General features: G+C 44.4%; 1 pseudogene; it reads right to left on the bottom strand.

The window, feature by feature from the left end:
- Positions 1 to 378: 378 nt before the first annotated feature.
- Positions 379 to 12,724, bottom strand: LOC140217316 (uncharacterized; annotated as a pseudogene).
- Positions 12,725 to 22,447: the final 9,723 nt, after the last annotated feature.

Here is a 22,447-nt window from a genome sequence, read left to right as displayed (position 1 = left end):
ATTTTTTGGTCCTTCAAAATCTAAAATTGTAACAAAGTGACACGCAAAGGCTACCATAGCAATTATATCTGCTGCTAATCCAGCCATCTCTTCTGTGCATGGGCGCAGCGTGCAGCCTCTTCGAAGTAAAGCTAGGGATGTGACCATGGCACCTAGATGTTTTAATGTGATAGCTTTAATGCACACACTCAGTAAGAATCCGCCTGTGGAAAAATTAGGAAATCACCACTTTTTTTACTAATTTATTTCATGAAAAACTTCATTAAATTGAGTTTGGCCAAGTTTGTTTCGTTAATTCGGGTTGATAACATTGAACGCTATGGGTACCTGGAATGTAAATTTCTTCGTTAGATCAGGAACTTCTGAAGCGACCAGACATCAGCACTCGCCAATGCCAACAAGGAAAAAGCCTGCTTTATTGTCTTGGGGGGTTATTTTTATGCCCCAGATCACAGGGTAAGGGGAGGGGAACACGGGTAGGGGAAAGTGATAGCCACCAGATACTCCATGATAGCCGCCGCACGCTGACATCAGAACGATCTTCTTTCCCCCTCCCCCCTCTCTAAGAGAGAACTGCTGGAGAGGCGTTCGGATCCGAGTGGACCTCCTCAGAAGCGGAGTGGCATCTAGGAGTGGTAGGCGTGTAGATGCAGATGCTGCAGGTGGGTCGTCTGGTTCTGGACGGCCCGTGGTGCTTTCTAACCGGATGTTGGTGTGACGCTGGAGTGGTGAATTGGCCAATGAACTGTCCGGAAGTCACACCTTGACTTGGTCCAAGTGACAGTGCACAATCTCCCCCATAGCACCATCCGCCGTTACCATCGGGGCACCTTGTGTTGCTCGAATCGTGGCCAGCGTCCAGGGCTTTCCTTGTCCAAAGTTACATACCCACACTGGGTTGCCTGTCTGCAAGAAGCTGGGCACATGAGTATGGCAGGGGTCACGTTCTACCAGAGGAAGAGGTACCACAGCATTGTCTAATCTAGAATGCGGCTGGAACCCCAACAGCCGCATTGCAGGTGTTTCTCCGCAGGCCGACAGGGTCCTTCACTAACTAGGCCGGATTCTTGACTAACGGGTTTGTAATGACCCTTGTCGGTTTTCCCTCAGTCTCTGCTTCACAGTTCGCACAGCCTGTTCTGCCAGTCCGTTTGACTGCAAGCGATACAGTGCGGTACGCAAGTGTACCACGTTATTCAGCCGCAATAAGTCAGCGAACTCTTTCTCTGCAAACTGAGGACCATTATCCGACACAATGGTTTCCAGTATACCAAATGTGCTAAACATGGTGTGCAAGGCCTCGATGGTTGAGTATGCTGTGGCACTTTTCATGGGCACAACCTCAATCCACTTAGTATGGGCATCTACCAATATCAGCAACATGCACTCTTCAACAGGACCGGTGAAATTTAGGTGCAGCCTCGACCAACGCCGACCCGTTTCCGGCCAAGGCACCATCTCCTGTCTAGGTGGCATAGGAGCCGTTTGCATGCAAACATAACTTTTTACGAGCCGCTCTATGTCAGCACCAATCCTTGGGTACCAAAACAGTGAGCAGGCTAATGCTTCCATCGCCCCAATTCCTTGATGCATGTTGTGCAACACATGTAGAATCACTGTTATTGCCTCGATGGGCACCATCATGCAATGGCCCCGGTACACGACTCCGTGACTAACAGTCAACTAGTCTCTTCTGTTAAAGAATACTTTTAAAGGCTCATCCTGTCTCAACAGGTGCCACGGCCAACCTTACTGTACAGATTTCCACACCTCGCTTAACTCTATGTCCTTCGAAGTCAAGGCCGCTAGCTGTTTGGCTGAAATCACCCCATCATTGAGGCTGTTCATGAGAAGGACGTGCGCAACCATCGCAATTTTCAGATTCATCGGGAAGTGCCGATGTGGTTACCAGAATCTGGCTGACTGCGTTGGCTGGATGTTGTAGCTGTAGGCACCCTAGATCAGGGCCCAGTGCTGGATCCAGTCCACAGCCATGGCAGGCACAGGCTTGTCGAGAAGGAAGAGGCCAACGAGCAGTTTGTGGTCTTATCAAGTGAAAACTGTCGAGCAGGTAGGCACGAAATTTTAGCACACCAAACACCAATGAGAGGGCTTCCCGCTCTAACTGTGAATAGTTACGCTCCGCTTGGGCGAGTATGCAGGAGCGGAAGCCAACCGGGCGTGACACACCCTGGCCCACATCGTGCGACACCACCATGCCGATTCCGACTGGCGTTGCGTCGCACTCGAGAATTAGTGGGTTGTCGCCATCTAGATGAGCTAGCCACTCGGCTTCCTTGAGCCTCATCTTAACCTCATCAAAGGCTGCCTGCTGTGGGCAGCCCCAGCACCATTTGACATTTGTGCGGAGAAGCTCGTACACGGGTACCATCATCGAGGGCACGTTCTTAAGGAACTTGTGGTAATAAGTGACCAGTCCCAACAACGACCGCAGTTCCGCTGAACTTTGGGGCTCCTTGACTTCAAAGATTGCATCAATGTTTTCCGTCTCAGCTACATACCATGAGCACTTATTCTGTGACCCAGAAGTCAATTAACAGTTGTCGAAATTTGGGCTTGTCTGGATGCAAACGCACTTCCGATTCTTGGAACCGCTCCATTACCTTGCGAAGTGTGGTGCAATCATTCTCTTGTTTTTTTTTTTTTTTTTGCAACAATGACATCATCGAGATAGACTTGCACCCCTTGCAAATCCTTGCAGTATCGCCTTCATGCAGCTCTGAAACAATGCCGGTGCCGATGAAACTCCGAATGGCAGTCGTGTGAAACAGAAGAAGCCCTTCTGCGTCTTATGGTCGTAAGTAGATGGGATTCCTCATCCAAAGGAGCTGTGTACACGTCGCGGAGGGCAGTCATAGTAAAAGCTTCCCCTCCATTTAACGTAGCAAGTATATCATCCACGTCGGGAAGAGGATACTGCGTTGTAAGACAGGCTTGGTTCACTGTGACCTTGAAATCCCCACAAAACCTTATGCTGCAGTTCCGTTTCACCACTGGAACTATTGGCGCAGCCCATTCGGCGTGTGGCACCAGTTTGAAAATGCCACTTTCTACTAGCCGATTAATTTCCTCGGCTACTTGGGAACTTACCACGTACATCATTTGACGAGCTTTGCAAAACCTTGGAGTGGCAGTTTCTTTTAGGCAAAGGTGGGCAGTAGGACCCTTGATAAGGCCCAGACTTGGTTCAAGCACCGCAGAAAATTATTTTAACAGGTCTTGGACACCAACCTTTTTTGCTGAACCTATGATGAATGGCTCACCTTTGGCTGACACGCTGAAAACAGGTACATTCAGTAGGTTGAACGCTTTGAAGAGGTCTCGGCCGCACAGGTTGGGCCCTTTGCATCTAAGGACGGTTAAAGTGCCTGCCATGGAATGCCCCCTTGTGGAAACGTTGAGGTTCAACTGTCCACTCACCGGAAGTTTCCAGAGGAAACAAGTTCAGCAGGAGTCTTGGAGCTTAGGCCAGGCCGCCGTATATTATATACGTTGTCTACATAATTGACACGGGCGACCCCGTGTCTAGCTGCATGGTGACCAGAACTCCGCCCCACTCAAACGTACGCACCAGCAGCTTGACTGTCCCAAGGGACCCAATGTAGTCTTCAGAATTCCCTAGCATGATTAGGCCATCAGCCTCAGCATTGTCGTCCCTCAGCCCCAGCATACTGACATCCTGATGTGACAGTCCTGGCGTGGTAGGCAATTTATCTGTGCAATGGAAGCACACCCTCGCCAGGTGCCCACATTGATGGCACTTGGAGCATACAGCTGAGCGGAAATGGCATGTTTCTGCACTGTGTCCCTGACCTTCACACCTGAAGTATGACATTTAGTGTCCCCTCCTCGGTGCGCCTTTCTCTGTCACCACATACACGTCTTCATCCGACTTGGCCGCGCCTCTCATTTTTTTTCAGTGGAGCGGTGGCGTAGAGGTAGAACACCCGCCTCGCGTGCGAGAGGTCCGTGGTTCGAATCCCGGTGCCGCGCAATTTTCCACCGGATTAAAAAAAAATCCACGTGTTGATAAAATTGCATAAACAGGCCTGGAGTGTGGCCTGATCCCGGTGACCAGAACCGGTAACGCACTCCCTCACCAGAGCAGCATTGGCCACCCTGGTGCAGTACTTGGCCACAACCTCCTATATCAACACAACAACCAAACTCCGGCCCTCAGTCCCCAGCAGCTGCGAAGCAACTGACCACGGCGGCGGTCAGACCTGCGACGCTGCAGAGGGTGCTAAGAATCCCTGGCTCCGGACAGGCCGCCATTGGAATATGAACCTGGCAACGTTTAACGCTAGAACGTTATCTAGTGAGGCGAGTCTAGCAGTGCTATTGTAGGAATTAGAGGGCAGTAAATGGGATATAATAGGGCTCAGTGAAGTTAGGAGGACAAATGAAGCGTATACAGTGCTAAAAAGCGGGCACGTCCTGTGCTACTGGGGCTTAGCGAAGAGGCGAGAACTAGGAGTCGGATTCCTGATTAATAAGAATATAGCTGGTAACGTACAGAAATTCTATAGCATTAATGAGAGGGTGGCAGGTGTTGTTGTGAACCTTAATAAGAGGTACAAATTGAAGGTCGTACAGGTGTACGCCCCTACATCCAGTCATGATGACCAGGAAGTCGAAAGCTTCTATGAAGACGTGGAATCGGCGATGGGCAAGGTCAAAACAAAATACACTATACTCATGGGCGACTTCAATGCCAGGGTTGGCAAGAAGCAGGCTGGAGACAAGTCAGTGGGGGAATATGGCATAGGCACTAGGAATAGCAGGGGAGAATTATTAGTAGAGCTTGCAGAACAGAATAATATGCGGATAATGAATACCTTCTTCCGCAAGCAGGATAGCCGAAAGTGGATGTGGAGGAGCCCGAATGGCGAGACTAGAAATGAAATAGACTTTATACTCTGCGCTAACCCTGGCATCATACAAGATGTGGACGTGCTCGGCAAGGTGCGCTGCAGTGACCATAGGATGGTAAGAACTCAAATTAGCCTAGACTTGAGGAGGGAACGGAAGAAACTGGCACATAAGAAGCCGATCAATGAGTTAGCGGTAAGAGGGAAAATAGAGGAATTCCGGATCAAGCTACAGAACAGGTATTCAGCGTTAACTCAGGAAGAGGACCTTAGTGTTTAAGATATGAACGACAATCTTATGGGCATCATTAAGGAGTGTGCAATAGAAGTTGGTGGTAACTCCGTTAGACAGGATGCCAGTAAGCTATCACAGGAGACAAAAGATCTGATCAAGAAACGCCAACGTATGAAAGCCTCTAACCCTACAGCTAGAATAGAACTGGCAGAACTTTCGAAGTTAATTAACAAGCGTAAGGCAGCTCACATAAGGAAGTATAATATGGATAGAATTAAACATGCTCTCAGAAACGGAGGAAGCCTAAAAGCAGTGAAGAAGAAACTAGGAATTGGCAAGAATCAGATAAACGCGTTAAGAGACAAAGTAGGCAATATCATTACTAACATGGATGAGATAGTTCAAGTGGCTGAGGATTTCTATAGAGATTTATACAGTACCAGTGGCACCCACGACAATAATGGAAGAGAGAATAGTCTAGAGGAATTCAAAATCCCACAGGTAACACCGGAAGAAGTAAAGAAAGCCTTGGGAGCTATGCAAAAGGGGAAGGCAGCTGGGGAGGATCAGGTAACAGCAGATTTGTTGAAGGATGGTGAGCAGATTGTTCTAGAGAAACTGGCCTCCCTGTATACGCAATGCAGCACGACTTTGAGCGTACCGGAACTTTGGAAAGACGCTAACATAATTCTAATCCATAAGAAAGGGGACGCCAAAGACTTGAAAAATTATAGACCGATCAGCTTACTGTCCGCTGCCTACAAAGTATTTACTAAGGTAATTGCAAATTGAATCAGGAACACCTTAGACTTCCGTCATCCAAAGGACCAGGCAGGATTCCGTAAAGGCTACTCAACAATAGACCATATTCACATTATCAATCAGGTGATAGAGAAATGTGCGGAATATAACCAACCCTTATATATAGCTTTCATTGATTACGAGAAAGCATTTGATTGAGTCGAAACCTCAGCAGTCATGGAGGCATTGCGGAATCAGGGTGTAGACGAGCCGTATGTAAAAATACTGAAAGATATCTATAGTGGCTCCACAGCCACCGTAGTCCTCCATAAAGAAAGCAACAAAATCCCAATAAAGAAAGGCGTCCGGCAGGGAGATACGATCTCTTTGATGCTATTCACACCGCGTTAACAGAAGGTATTCAGAAACCTGGATTGGGAAGAATTGGGGATAAGAGTTAATGGAGAATACCTTAGTAACTTGCGATTCGCTGATGATATCGCCTCGCTTAGTAACTCAGGGGACCAACTGCAATGCATGCTCACTGACCTGGAGAGGCAAAGCCGAAGGGCGGGTCTACAAATTAATCTGCAGAAAACTAAAGTAATGTTTAACAGTCTCGGAAGGGAACAGCAGTTTACAATAGGTAGTGAGGCACTGGAAGTGGTAAGGGAATACATATACTTAGGACAGGTAGTGACTGCGGATCCGGATCATGAGACTGAAATAATCAGAAGAATAAGAATGGGCTGGGGTGCGTTTGGCAGGCATTCTCAGATCATGAATAGCAGGTTGCCATTATCCCTCAAGAGAAAAGTTTATAACAGCTGTGTCTTACCAGTACTCACGTACGGGGCAGAAACCTGGAGGCTTACGAAAAGGGTTCTACTTAAATTGAGGACGACGCAACGAGCTATGGAAAGAAGAATGATAGGTGTAACGTTAAGGGATAAGAAAAGAGCAGATTGGGTGAGGGAACGAACGCGAGTTAATGATATCTTAGTTGAAATCAAAAAAAAAAAAAGAAATGGACATGGGGAGGACACGTAATGAGGAGGGAAGATAACCGATGGTCATTAAGAGTTACGGAATAGATTCCAAGGGAAGGAAAGTGTAGCAGAGGGCGGCAGAAAGTTAGGTGGGCGGGTGAGATTAAGAAGTTTGCAGGGACAACATGGCCACAATTAGTACATGACCGGGGTTGTTGGAGAAGTATGGGAGAGGCCTTTGCCCTGCAGTGGGCATAACCAGGCTGATGATGATGATGATCCTTTTTTTCGTTCTCATTTGCCAGCACTATTTCTTCGGCATTGCTTCTGGTCAGGCCTGTTTTGCTAAAAGTTGCCAACGTACACTGGAGCTCTGCAACCCACATACAATCCTATCTCGCAGCATTCTGTCCAGACTGTCTCCAAAATTGCACGTCTTTGCAATCTGACAAATGGCCAGAAGAAATTCTTTGATTGGCACGCCTGGCAATTGGCTGTGCGTGAAGAACTTGTACGACCGGGCTATCTCGTTAGGCTCTGGCAAAAAGTATTGTCGCAGAAAGGCAATGACCTCCCTGTACGAAAGTTTGTTCACCTTGGCTGGTGCGCAGCGTCCAGCAATCACGTCAAACGTGTTGGTGCTCAGTGCTGCGACGAGTAAAGCTCGTTTCTTCTCATCCGTAACACCATGGCCCTCAAAGAATGCTTCCAGACGAACTTCGTACGCTGGCCATTTATCGGTGACCTCATCAAATGGTAGTGGGCCTGTATAGTTAGCCATTCAGTTTTCCTGGTGGTGTTTGTCCGATCATCCCACCCTCGTTACCACTAAGGGACCAGATGTCAGCACTTGCCAATGCCAACAAGGAAAAAGCTTGCTTTATTGTTTTGGGGCGTTGTTTTTATGCCCCCAGATCACAGGGTGAGGGAAAGAGAACACGGGGAGGGGAAGGCGATAGCCACCAGATACTCCATGGTAGCCGCCACGTGCTGCGTTGCGTGCTGACGTAAGAACAACTTCGTATAATTGGGCTTCGTTAGATCAAGCTTTAACTTGTGTGTGTGTGTGTGCACACAGTAGAACCTCGTTCATACGTTCAATCCGCGAGAAAAACGTGCTAACCGGGAAAACGTGCGATCCGAATAACTAATAAATTTGACTCTGCTATTGTTGACATCTGTACTCCGATCCACACATAGCAGTCAATGCTGCAGAAGCTTCGCAAGAAGTTCGGCCAAGAAACGTCATTCCGCGCGTTCCGTCTATGCTTCGCTGCGCGCCAACAGCGTTCGCTCGCGCGAGCATGCACGTGAGGCTTCTCGCGACGGGTTGCAAATAAAAAGAACCTAAAAGAATAACAAAAATAAAGGTGATCTAAAGCAACACTTTAGCAGCCTATACCACACAGTGCGTTTGTTTCTGAGCGTTAAAACTTGCTTCATTCAATACTGAGCATATATGTATATTTAAAAAAAAGCAGTTGCGCAAGATTGCTGGAACAAAAAAAAAAAAAAAAAATCTATATCCAACTGCGAACGAAGCCACTGCAAGAAGTCTCTCTAGCCTCCACAGCGTTGGCTGCTATGTATGAAACGAATTATATCTAATGCGAAGCGTCGCGCGGATCGTTGCAGCATGCGACGCCGACGCACGTCGAGCTGGCTGTGCTCCGGCGGCCCGAGTCGTGTTTTCTTCTTTTCCTATTGCGTGGTATTTTAAGAGGGTGACGGGAAACCGAAGTGAAATCTGGCTGGTGGCCGGCGCCGGATGCCGCGCAAGCGAAACGCGATGCCCACATCGCGCCGCCTGCAGCAGGGAACGGCGGCGCGTTTGGATTATCGCCTACTAAAAGCGTGCAGTACGCTACCAATGACACTACGCACCAATCGCCGTAAAACAGATAGGCGAAGAGGCTTATCGCAATAGGCTTGGCGGCGCGATAGCTGTGAATGCGGCGTGCGACGACCCGGGCGGAGATTTGCTGTACCTGTACCGGAATAAGAAACTGCGCGCGCCTCGCGCCTTTTCTTGTTCACATGGGCACTTGCGGGCGGAAAAACCTATAAGATCGCAGTCTGCAGCAGGGAACGGCGTCGCGTTTCGGTTATCGCCTATTAAGAACGTGCGCTACGCTTCCGACGGCAACACGCGCTGTGAAAACAGATAGGCGAAGATGCTAATCGCAATAGGATTGGCGGTGATAGCTGCGAATGTCGCGTGCGACGACCCTGGTGATTTGCTGGTACCGAAATGAGAAATTGAGTGCGCGCCGGCGTTTTCACGCGAGTCGGGCGGGCTAGTATTGCGGTGAAGCTGCCGCAGCGGGCAGCTACATACTATTCTCGATAGCGCGTGCCTCGCGCATGTTCTTGTTTATATGGGAGCTAGCGGACAGAAATCGTATGATACGATCGCAGTTTGGCGACTTACTGAACGTTGGTGCCGAAAAATCGTGTTTTCCGGGAACGTATGAACCAGTGAAAATTGAGCGCAACTCTACTGGGTCACTTTTTTGTGTTCTCGATTGCGAACGTTGGTGCCGGGAAAACGTACGTAGCGGGAACGTGTCATCGAGGTTCTACTGTATATCCCGGTTTCTGTATGGTACGTCAAAATTGCACTTCTTTAAGTATATTTTTGGTGAAGTGAAATCTGGAAATGCATCTGTCAGTTCTTTTTATATTTGCCAGACATATACCTCTTTATCAATCACAAATGGTGAACCATGGGGGTTCAAAAAAATTATTTGAATTCGCATTTATTTCTTGCAACTGTATAAAATCAAGATGATGCAGGAATAAAAAGCCATGAGGGCCTCACAGTGGTCCCCGATCCCTCCCAGTAGGAGCAGTACAGTGCACATAACGAATGCACATTTGCTAGAAACAATTTTAGTAATTCAAGAATTCTACTTGATTATTAAGTGTACAGCATAAATTTATAGATAGTTTAGGTAACAGTGCTGTCGAGGTTATAGACAACAAAGTACAGTCAACATAAATGATTTGCAACATTCACAAGAAAAAAAGACAGCAGATGTGTGTGACCAGAATTACAATCTGATTTCCAGAAAAACTGTTTCTTTTGAACAGTTTCAGTTTCCTTTAATTATATCACATACCTTAAATAGTTGCCATATACGACTGTTCCATTTAAAACCTTGCCCGCATGTAATGCAGCGCCTCTTATTGGGAATTTTTAAAAACACACACGTTATTTCGCCAAAACATTTACCATTGTGTCCTCCTCCTCCCCTCATCTCATTTCCACAAGATCTGATATTGGTTGAGTTCACAGTTCTCCCAGGACACCGGGATAAATTCTTTGTTTGTAAAACACATTCATAATGCTCCACATCGCTTGCATGCGTATATAATTTACTGCAAACGTCATAATTAGTCTCCTGTCTTTCAAGTTTATCTACATATAGCACATAATGTGCCCTTTGTTCTCGCTAACTATAAACAAAGTGTCTTGTTTAGTTCACTGAGGACATCGCTGAAACCAAGTGGAACGTCTTACGACGCAAGAAAATAGCGGGGGGAAACTGATGGCTCAGTAATTTGCAATGCTTCTAACTGTACCAGGAATGTAAAGATTTTGTCACTCATTGCCCTCACCATGACCTCCCTCCCCTTTCCACAAAATATAAACCTGTTGTAACCTACAGCTATGTCAGGGCACTGGGAAGCATAGCTGACAGTGGCCATATCACATGCTCTAACACTTGAATATGGATTTTTTTACAAAGGCTGTATTTGATCCAAATGCATTTGATTTGCTGAGAGATTTTCCAAAGAGTACCGCCATTTTTTTCTAAATTTGGTCTTGGTGGCTTTTACAGTTCTGCCAGGGCAGCGGGCTCAATTCTTCCCCATTCGTTAGACATGCTTATAACACTCTATAATTCTTGCATATGTAATCTATTGCGAAAGCCCCAATTACCCATCTATTTTCAATTTTATCTACACATCACCCATTACCTTATCCTTACAGTCAGTTTCAGTTTCAGTTTCAGTTTATTCGTCATTCCAAAAACAATAAGTAAACAACAAATAGTATGCAGAACCAAACATAATGAAGCTGCCAGTGAGGACACGAGGCAAACCTATTATATCCCACATGAAAAAGAAGAAAGAAGGTTCAATAATTATTTGTAACACTTCTAAATAAGCCAGAAACGTTCAGACTATGCGACACATTGCACTTAAAATGCTGCCTATTGTGTAAACATATAAAATATCTGAAACGCAGAGTTCTTGTGGGGCATTGGAAAACCTAGCTGAAAGGAGCAGTGTGATACTTTCGAATACTTACTTGCATGTTTTTAAAGCTGTATTTGAGCAACATGCATTTACCATCGCACATAAACTTCGTATATTGTTCCCCCTATGTTCACAAAATTTGACCTCAGTTGTAGTTGTAATTACACCAGCGCAGCAGTCTAAGTTTTACACCGCTCATAAAACAGACTAATAATGCTGTGGACCACTTTATACATATTCTACCGAAAAAGTATGGTTAAGCCACCCATTTGGAACATTACTACACGTTACCCATACCATGCCCTTAATTTTCCCCAGATGTTAGCAAGATACCCTTTTTAGCTTACCGAGGACATCGGAGATACAAAACTAAGAATCTTGTATGATGCATGAAAACACACGGAAAAATGATGGTTTAGTAATTAGCTGCAACATTAGCACTTAAAGCAGGAAAGTGAAAGTTTCCCAACGCATTGCACTTAAAATTTTTCCTATTCTCACGAAATATCAGGTACGTATCTTGTGCTGCTGTTTTAGGAGTCTGAGAAATATTTCGATTAGCATCACTATGACCCCCTGGAATGCTTCAATGAGTAACTTTCTACAAGGGCTGTCATGAACCTACACAGAATAAACATTTATTGCTTGCCACTCAGAACACTGCTTTGTACTTTGAATAAATATAAACACCGTGCCCCGCATAGTTTCCTGAGGATACAGGGGGAAACAACTAAATGCAGTGTTTAATGCATAAAAATTTGGAGAATTCAGTCAATGTTTCCAGAGCACATAAGCAACCTACACAGTTCACATTTTCTATATACATAACCAAAAAGTGGCCCTCATTTCTTCAAAATGTGAAATATCTGCTGTTTTTGCTCTTGCTGGGAAACAATAGTGTAGCTCTTATTTAGAAACAGCCTGAACATGAACTCAACAAAGTCAGAAGTGACACATGCCTTTAGACAAAATTCAAGTCAATGTTCTATTGGTATCGAAATGGCTCTGCATGTTCAACCAATGACATTTTCACGAACATATCTATGATGTCCTGATTACACAATTAAATTTGACCGTTATACCTGCAAGAGGTTTGATTACATTTTTGATGGTGATAAGATCCTGAGATTGCAGCATTATGTAGGCTATCTCTGGATGGAAATTAAATAGTTCCAGGATTTGATAACCCAACGATTTCATGCCGCAAGACGCACTAGTCGTTGGGCGCGGCTGATCATAACATCTTATCCAGACCTTGCCCTCACCCGCAGGTTAAATATTATAGAAAGCAGATTGCTTTTTCAAATACGGATATAGCAATCCCAAAAAACCAGGCATGATGCAAGTAGCGCAAGCTGACATTGGTTAGGACAGGAACTGTCCAGTGCCAGGCCTTCTCCGTAACGCGAGCGTGTATGGTAAATCCTGCACATTGTTCGCTACAGCAAGACCTGAGCAGGCGCAAAAAGCAATCCTGGCTGCCCATGCAGAGGATACATAGCAAAGAAAAGCATTACTCACATGGCCACCATATTAAGAAAATTTAACTTCAGCTATAGTTTAATTAGACTTTCCAGCATGCAGCTGAAAGTGCCCACTTTTGGAGGGGTGGAGGGGGGGCAAATAGCATACTTTGTCTTCCCCCCCTGGTAAATATGCCTGTGAGCATAAATGCACTTGCATCAAGCTTTCTTTTTTTCTTTTTGGTAAGCCTCGCCTGCATTCTTGATTTTTCACTGACTACAGGTGGGCAGTCCTTTACAATAATGGAGGCAATAGAGGTTCAAGAGTGACCTACCATGTTTTCTTAAACCTAAGCACCTTTTTTTTAATGACCATAATGAATAAGGTAGGGAAAGATGCTCAGATTCAGTGCAAATAAATCTGAATTGCAATATATGAATGGCAATCTTACATTAACATGTAAACTCAAAATTTAAAGTTTCAAAGTAATTTAAGTCATGAAATATAATTATGGCGGGCTGCGTTAAATTAACAATTGGAATGCATCTATAATTGTGCACTTGTACTGTCCCTCAGCATAGACATGTAATAGCTCGAGCTAGTACTGTTCTCAGTGTCACAAACAGAAAATTATATTTTTGTTCAATCCTGCATGTTTGTGAAGCTGAATTTTTAAAATACATAGTCACAATGTCAATTCCTCTAGCAGTTCGGATTCAGAAGCAAAGAAGGGTACTCACATTCATGTATTAATTTCCATGCTTAGGTTTATGGGGCACTTTTCACGAGAATACAGTATATGTAGGGTCCTTCATTTTCGGGTTTTATATTTGAAATTCGGGAGACAAAAATTGGGTGCTATTATTAAAGAAGGAAATCAGAGAGAAATTGGGGTTTTGTTGCCCTTCATTCCAAAGTTCACGTATTTCTGGCTAAGCTTTAAATATACTTACCACAAGTAGTGGTCTTCTTTTGGACAAACTTTCGATAAACAAGTGAAATCACGCACATGAACATGTAATGGTGAAGAAAGTGGCTCGCAAATTATATAACAAACCATCTCTATGAATTCTCGTTGTCAGGCATTATTAATACATTTTAAAGAAACCACACTGACAAAACAAACAGACATGGGTTTGGTGATCTGTTCATTGCATTGTTCTCTGCATTTTAACACAAGAAAAAGCAGTGCACAAGGGTGTGCTTCACAGAAGGTGTGATGCTTTTCCTTATATTGCAAGGGCTCGTTGACGCACATTATCATATGCATTTTGAGAATTTCTGTGTACATCCTAGACTTATCGAGCTAGGATGACCACACTTTCTTGCAACAATATTAATGGAATACGAACTAGACAAATCAGTCACACTGCTTTGAACGTAAAGTAGTTGGGCACACATGTATTGTCACAGCTATCCTTTGCAATGCACAGCAACATCAGCACTATATTAATTTGCTTCCTAGTGCATTACCACTGTTTACATTACACGATATGCAGGAAATGCCATGTGTGCCATTGTATTGTTAATATAAATGTGGCTATTAGAAAAGGAACAAGTTTTCATTCACTCAACGCAGGCACATGCTGAATATATACCTTCATGTATATGCCAGTTTTCGCTCGAGTGTTAAGACAGAACGAGGCAATACCATATTCATGCATTAAACAGAATAACAATAAATCTTGACCACCCTCATTATTTTTGTACCACCTCTATTTGTTACTACCCTTTATGAAAGGGCAAAATTCAGGAAGAAATTAGGTCTCAACCAATTTTCATAAATTTTATTCAGGGTGCAAAAATTGGGTATTATTGGGTTTTACCCGAAAATTAAGAAACCTAAGTATACAGCATTACATGTAGATTGTATGACAAACTTCACTACACTTAAAAAGGCCCCAAGACACATTTTATAAAAGGTGCACAATGTGTCTAATATTAAAGGGCACGTCCCCATGAATCTTTTCCAGCAAAATGTTTCTGAATGCACCTTGTATTACCAGAAATCAAATGCTACCGCTGCCACATCATCGTAACCTTACCTGCTTCGTTGTCCCTACAGCCCCAAAAGCTGTGGCACCATGTAATGCGAAACAGTGTTCATGATCACTTTAGGCTTGTTTACTGGCATGACTTCTACACCATGTGGCAAGCCCCTCTATTGTACCACCCATCTTGGAGGACATTGCATTGGCACAGTGGTATTATTCTTTTCCACCAGATAATGCCATTGCCCTTCAATGATGAGATTCCTTATTTTCTTCTGCTTGAGGCACTGCTTAGTGTTGACATTGAAAGGAATCTGCCCAATAGCCATTGGTATAGATTCCTGTATAAGAGCAAAGAAAAAAGTTGAAGGGCAGGCAGCCTTGTAAAATTGTGGGCTCCTCACTGCATGTACAGGAGTAATATTTGGCTCAGATAGTCTTGACAGGATCGTCTATTATGCAAGTTTTTCACCACATTCAACCAGCGTTGCAGGGTTGCTGCAAACGCTTTAAGCTGTGCAGCATTAGTCTCTGCTGAGGCGTCCTCTCAGTTAATAGGTTTTCCAGGCACACAGCAGGGCTTCATTTTTTGTCAGCTCTTGTGAGGCTGTCTGAATTCTTTACCTTTCTTTTTATACTCTTGCCACAATAACTATTTTTACTGCTGTTGTTTTGTCACTTAAGCAGTGCTCTTGTTATGTTGCTTAGTAGGGTTGAATGTTATTCTCACCTTAAAGCACCTATATTCAAAATAAAGTATTTGGTGAAAACACAAAATTGGCTGTGCCATTTTAAGGAGTACTGGAACAAGAAAAAGGTTTTCCTCGTTTTCCCCTGCTTTGTTCTGCCAATCCCATGATCATAGACCAAGGCCTCAATTCTTCACGCACATAACAAATTGACAAACATGCACCATGTGCGCAGCGCAGCTTCAGGCTTGAAGCAGGACCCGTTAGCATCACAGAATTAGAAGATGGTGCTCACATAGTATTTGGAAACCACTGACACAGGTCAGGCACTGTAGTGCAGTTGTTGCAAGCCAGATCATGATTATGTCATCAAAAGCTAGGCATGCATTGCTCAATGGGCCATTCTCTTCCTCCGCATTAAACACAGGACCTAGTCCTCTACTGTTGCATTTCCAAAAGCACCAAGCACACCTGTCACCACCTCTATTATCCTGTCAAGCGCCTAATAGGCTTGGCTTTCAGCAACTTCACAGTGCAACCTGCGACCACTGCATGCACCAGCCTGGCTGGCAGACCTGTGTGCACAAGTGGTTGGTGGTATTGCGTAACCACGACTTCTGGTTTCTGGTGGTGGGAATGCTACAGTTGCTCCAATCTGCTATATTTTTTTAGAGCTGCTGCAACCACACTACGATAGAAACTGCTCCCGGATGAGCTGCGTCACGCAATCTCGGAGGCCACAGCAAAGAGGAGTTGTGAACGTCAGGTAGCGGTCGCCACCACCTTATGTGAAGAGTGCCGTAGCATTTGCTGCTATTCACAAAGCTAAATGAGCTAAGGAGTGACTGGGCTAATTCAATCCAGTGCTCACTCACACATGTTCACTCTACACACAATATTTGTGGGTTGTGCATACTTTAGGATGAAGTTCTGTCAGGCCTAGTAGAACACGCTCAGCCCATTGTGTTGTTGGCGTGTCCCACATTCATAGATCAAACTGGTGGTGTGGCCTCTGCAGAAGAGGTGTTCCTCAACCGACATCGCACAATTTGTGCATTCAGCATGGTGGCTGTGTCATGATGCACTCAGCTAACCGAAACTTACCCCCTAGCCTGTTATTAGGTAGTTGCTTTGTTGTGTCACATATATCTGTGTGTGCTCCTAATGCAGCAGATTTTTAGCTCAGCCACTTCACTAGCTAGACATTTAAAGGCCTCAAATAAAATTGCTCAAATAGCCATCCTGCATACCACGAGACTATTGCCATGGGTTTTTTGTGCCTTTGTGTGGCTTGCTTTACCACTGGGGACATGCAGTATTTTCTTTTTCAAGCATGCTGGTTAACTCAGTATGGCCGCGTGGTGGTTGTAATTTGTTTCAGAGTGGTCACATACATGGATTATTTTTTTTGAAGATACTCGCAATGATGTGCACCGGTACAGTGTACAGCCAATAAACGTTGTCGACTGCCACAAAATCTGCTCCAAAACGCTTGTGGCCTTTTACACTAATGTTTCTGTGACGGGATGAAATGGCCTACTTTAAGCCTCCTCCATACTGTATGCATCTCGAATTTGTCATTCTAAAACATCTATTATTTGTAGCACTTTTAACCCTTTCAGTGCCTCTGACATACCGGTACGTTTCTGTTCCACCCAATCACTGACGTAAGATAGGAATGCAAGGACCACACCAACAGAGTATTTTCCATTATCCATGTCATTCTTGCACTTCTGCATAGCTAAAAACAAACTGGTGTCTTCGATTTATAATAACCGAGATAAAAAAACCCGGCACTGAAAGGTTAAGGAGCTGAGGTTTTGTGGGGGAAAAGTGATCCATTAATGGTTTAATCAGCAGTGGTTGGAAGCATACTTCTATCATCGGCGCCTAATTTTTGAACTTGCGGTAAGCATTCCTCCCACAACATATACTATCATTATACAGGGTCATCATTTTTATGTTATTTGGCATTCTTGAAAATCACCTGTCGCAAATAGCATAATTCTTGTCCTTGAGCTGGATTATTCGAAGAGGCGGACATTAGTAGCAATAGAAATTGACACACATATTCAGCTAATTAACATAAATGCACTAATTAACTCCCTAAATATTTACTTCGTGGCACATGTTACAATTTACAAATTGTAGCTGGCGAGTTTGCAAGATGTATCCACTTGAAATGGATCTCCAGGTTGACGCCAGTTCCGAGATATTTCCCAAAGTGTGGGTCGAAATACATGAGCATTCCAGTTACTTTTGTGCTTCAATGCATGAAAGAGCGTTTTGTTAAAAAAGTAAGTGAAACAAGAGTGAATTTTTTACAGCAAATTTGATGGTGCATATCTCCAACATACGCGATTAATTAAGCATTTTTTTTAGTTGAATATGTGTTTCGATTCCTCGTGAAAGTAACATGCTATTTTGAATAATCCAACTGCGGAACTAGAACTGCGTTATTTGCGACAGGCAACATTTAAAAATTCCAGAAAACTTAAAGCTTATCACTCCATATAGCAAAAGCTATTAGAACAATATAATCAAACATAGTGCCATTTTGTGTGCTATATTGTAAGCTTCACGGTGGCCACATTTCCTGTGCAGCATTAACTTTGGGGACTTGGAACAATGCATAAATGCTCAGTGTTCACTGAATGAACAGGCATGGCATGGATGTGAATACATCAGCACAGAAGCGCAGCCAGGGGGGGGGTCTTATGGGACTTCACCCCCCCCCCCCCCGAAATATTTTCGTGCTATCCATGCACCGCCGACCAAAGCAACCCTCGGCGCCGGAAATCATTCTGTATTTTGTCTGGAATGTCTTTTTCACGCTCGAAAAGACATTTCACCGCGAACATTGCGAACTAGGGCTGGATTTCGCGGCAACGCCCATGCACCGGGAGTCACATAATGCAAGCAGCCCCATCCGAGCACCAAGTTTCCAGGGGGTTTTGATGGCGAACGAGCTCGCCGCAGCATCTTGCGGAGGCCGCGAAATCTACGGAGTGCATGAATGTTAATTCCCAACCTTTATGGGTATAAAGTTCTCATAAACTTTTCATGTGAAAGGTGCATTGACATTTCCAAAGTTGGGCTTTAGATATGCAATTGCGGAACTTTGTGGGTTTAATGTTGTCTTAAACATTCGACACCAAGGGTGCACTGACTTTTCTAAAATCTTACATCGAATCATACGAGACAAGCCAAATCAATACACTATCAGGCAAGTTGACAAAGCACGCAGCGAGGCCCAATGAGACGAAACGTTGTGGTGGTTCATTTGTGCCGTCATGTCACATAAAAAAAAAAATCTTTCTTTTTCACCTAGGCCAAAGCATCCATGTCAAGACTTGACTAAAGCCAGCCAAGGTAGCTACGTTCTTATGTATGTTTTCTACTTTGACATTTATTGGCGAGGACACATTGAGTCTTCAATTTTTTTTTCTGTTCTCGCTATCCTACCCGCGGGCTGCCAGAGCTAGCCAGAATGCATGCGTTTTTCTGGTGTTGCCCCGACCATCGCGCGGTGCAATTTGGTGCGCGTTCGGTTTTCTTTGGCCAAGTGGATTTTCGAGTTGCAGAGTTTTGGACGCTTTCTGGCTAATAGACTAGAAAAAGAAGCAGTGGTCGCTCGCCGCCATTACTGTGGGAACTCGATGGGTTGCACCGCGTTCGCTTGAGCGCAAACTCTTTGGAAAGTCTTGTCTCACCGTTGTAGGATACAGAGAAGTATGCGTATGGCTCTCGGTAGACCAAGCGTCTCAGGTTTTATTCGATATTCCTAAGGTAGCCACATTAGGTGCACAAAGTAGGCATTCAATCGAATGCCTACTTCGAATGCCTAATCGAAGGCCAACATACCTTCCTTTGTGTTTGTTCATTTCGGTGGCCCAGCCCCTCAAAAGGAAAAAATAAAACATTTTGCGGCGCAGAGAATTGTCGCATGGTGAAAGTTCGATTTTGTTACTTCTTTTGTGAAAAGTAATGGGCCACGGGACGCTTCAGTCGCCGGATATTCTATTATAGTATTGTGATAGCAATTATATGGACACTCCAGGCACATTCCTGCCATCGCCCTCATATTTCATATAAAGTCCAAGGGCGATAACATCGTGACCATGCGCCGCATGCTGTATGTGCGAGTGAAAGCGTAGGGGCGAGTGGGGGGGATTGGAATGGGTGAGCCGGCGATGGTGGCTCAGTCTTGTGTGCACAAAGGAGAAAAGTGGGGACCAAACACGCTGCCTTCCATCGCGCGCATCGGGGGGGAATGGATTGAATGGGGGCGGGACCTAGGATTCTGCGAGTCTGTGAGTGCGTAACATGTTTATTTGTCTTGGTTGATGCGTTATATGCAGTGACTTTTTCTTAGATACGTAGATTTATTGAAGAATAATACATATATTTAAATATCTTGTGGCGAAGTTTTGTGCATAAGTGCTTTGTTTCCAGTGACACTTTTTTGCCCTTTATCAAGCTGTATCTTCAGATTTGTATATTTCATTGTATCTTCGTGTTTCTATGTACGAGGGCCAGTCAAATGAAAGTGAGCCTACAATTATTGTTCGGTTCATTATTTGAGAGGCATGCGCGTAGCACACAGGCATGCGCATAGCACACAGGCATCTATCATTTACAAAGTGACATGCAGGTGTGAGGATAGATGTTCTTTAATGCTCTCATACACTGGGTTGAACATGGTTGCGTGACGTAATGGACGCTCCAGAAGTTGAGCAGCGTGGTGCGAGGTTTTTGACAGATGAATGTGTTTTCTTAAAATAAATTAGTCTCCGTAGGGCTGCCGTGTATGTTGAACATTGCATTTCATTGGCCACTGTGAAGCGTTGGAGCAAACGGTTCAAAGAAGGGTTGAAAGTAGCAAAGAAGATCAAAGACCGGGCCAAAGTCACCGTACAATCATCCCCAACACAATTGCTAAGGTTGATGAGCTGATTAGACAAGAACGGAGGATAAGCATAGATGAACTGGCAGAGCCTGCGAACATCAGCCACGCTTCCGTTCACATCATAATTCATGAACATCTCGGTTATCGGCTTTTGTGTGCGCAATGGATGCCCAAGATTTTGAACCACCCCCAGAAGACTGAGAATTTCGGCGCTGCCTTGACTCATCTGATCTGGTATGACAATGAAGGTGACGACTTCTTGTCTGCAATTGTGATCGGGGATGAACCACGGTGCCACTACTACGAGCCTGAAACACGACGGCAAAGCTTACAGTGAAAACATTTGAATTCACCACCCCCAAAGAAAGCAAAGGCTGTCGTTTCTGTCGGAAAAGTGTTGACTTACTTTTCGATCGTCAGGGGCCATTACTGATAGAATTTGCCAAATATTGAGAGAGTATCAATTGTTTCTGATATTGTGAAACACCGGATAGGCTGCCTGTCGCAATCAAGAATAAATGACATGGAAAATCGACAAATGGGGTCATCTTGTTCCACGACAATGCCCGTCCCCACGTCGCTGATGTGGTTAATACAAAACTGGCAAAATTCAAGCGGGAAACGCTGCAACATCCGCCATACAGCTCAGACCTGTCGCCTTGCCACTTCCACATTTTGGGGCAAAATATCTCAAGGGAACCAGATTCGTGTCGGACGATGACGTGAAAGAGTCAGTTACAGACTTTTTGAAGCAGCAACCCAAGGAGTTTTACGAGATGGGAATCATGCGACTCGTTAGTCAATAGGACAAATGTCTAATCGCTCATGGAGACTACTTTTAAATAGAGTACCCCGTTTGTTATACGTTCGCACTGGCTCACTTTCATTTGACTGGCCCTCGTATATTTTGCAGAACTTCTGCTGTTTATACGTGCTCTCTGTTAATTTGAGTTTAATGGCGCAAAAGCACTAAGGCCATGCTGCACCAGTTACAGGACAGTACAAGATCCAATGTTAAGGCAGCAACAGCTGCGTTACCTTAAGGTCGGATGTAAATATCCAGTTTCATCTAAAAACTCGAACAAGTTACTGGATGGGACTAGCGGTTCATCGCCCAAAAATAAGGCAGGGTGTAAACGTATATGCTGGTGATACAAATTGTTGAAATGTTTCCGCCTCTATGTTTCAGTGTTGGACATGACATAATTATGTGGTTTACTGTAAGCGATTCATTGAATTTCTTGCAAGTTGGTGGGTTTTCTTTTCGAAATAGAAAATTGTGCGTTAGATGCGTGTGTCCTATTCGAAGTCGACATAACATCACCTCAAAGAACCGTACTTTGTGTCTGCATGATTTCCACTCGCCAAGCAGGGGTTTAGTCATGTGTAACTTGTTATTTATGCACGAGTTCCTTTTTTGTTCCCATTTTAATGTTAGGGTCTTACGAATCACTCGGATACTGTCTTTGTATGGAAGTGTTATGAGAGTTATACTTTTGTGCAATGCGATGGATGCGCTTCTATCTGCCGCTTCATTCCCTGGTATCCCAACATGGCTTGGGACCCAGCAGAATCGTATGGTTCCTCTGTATTTCTTATTAAAGACTATGTTTAAGATATCGCCAAGCAGGGGTTCAGACACAGAGTTTAGGTTTAGAGCTCTCAGGGCACTTAATGAATCAGTATAAATAATAGCATTCTTCTGCTTGTTGGTAGTAATTTTCTTAACTGCCATCCATATTGCATAAACTTCGGAGGTAAAGAGTGAAGAAAAATTATTTATCCGAATGCTATTTCCCCATTTTTTGTTACGATCCCGACACCTACGTGTTCTTGCGTTTTAGAGCCGTCAGTGTAAAATTCCGTGTAGTTTTTATATTTTTCTTGAATAGCTCGGAATTTTTGTATTACGTGTTCTTGTGGAATCTCTTTTTTTCTTTTGATGCGTTAGTGTCCAGTCATGTAGCTGTGTAAAATTGCATCACGGCGGCAATCTTGGTGGCCTTTCAGCAACCTGCAGGGCTTCATGAGGAACATCATAAGTCTGACAGTATTCTTCATGTCATAAGACGAGTGGCCGAATCATGTTCGGTTTATTTTTGTAGTGTACTTGTGATTTGCACTATGTTACAACGTTGTAGCATATATGTTGTGGTGATGACTGAATTCTTCATACATAGCAAAGTGTAAGTAGCGCTCTGCGGTGCTGTAATGAAGGCTCATTGCAGTCAACGTATAAACTTTGGACAGGCGATGTTCTGTAGGCACCGC

This window comes from Dermacentor andersoni, chromosome 1 (genome assembly GCF_023375885.2).
Source record: "Dermacentor andersoni chromosome 1, qqDerAnde1_hic_scaffold, whole genome shotgun sequence".
NCBI lineage: Eukaryota > Metazoa > Arthropoda > Arachnida > Ixodida > Ixodidae > Dermacentor > Dermacentor andersoni.
The sequence above is the reverse complement of the archived record's forward strand: the minus strand, read 5'-3'. Positions and strand labels throughout refer to the sequence as shown.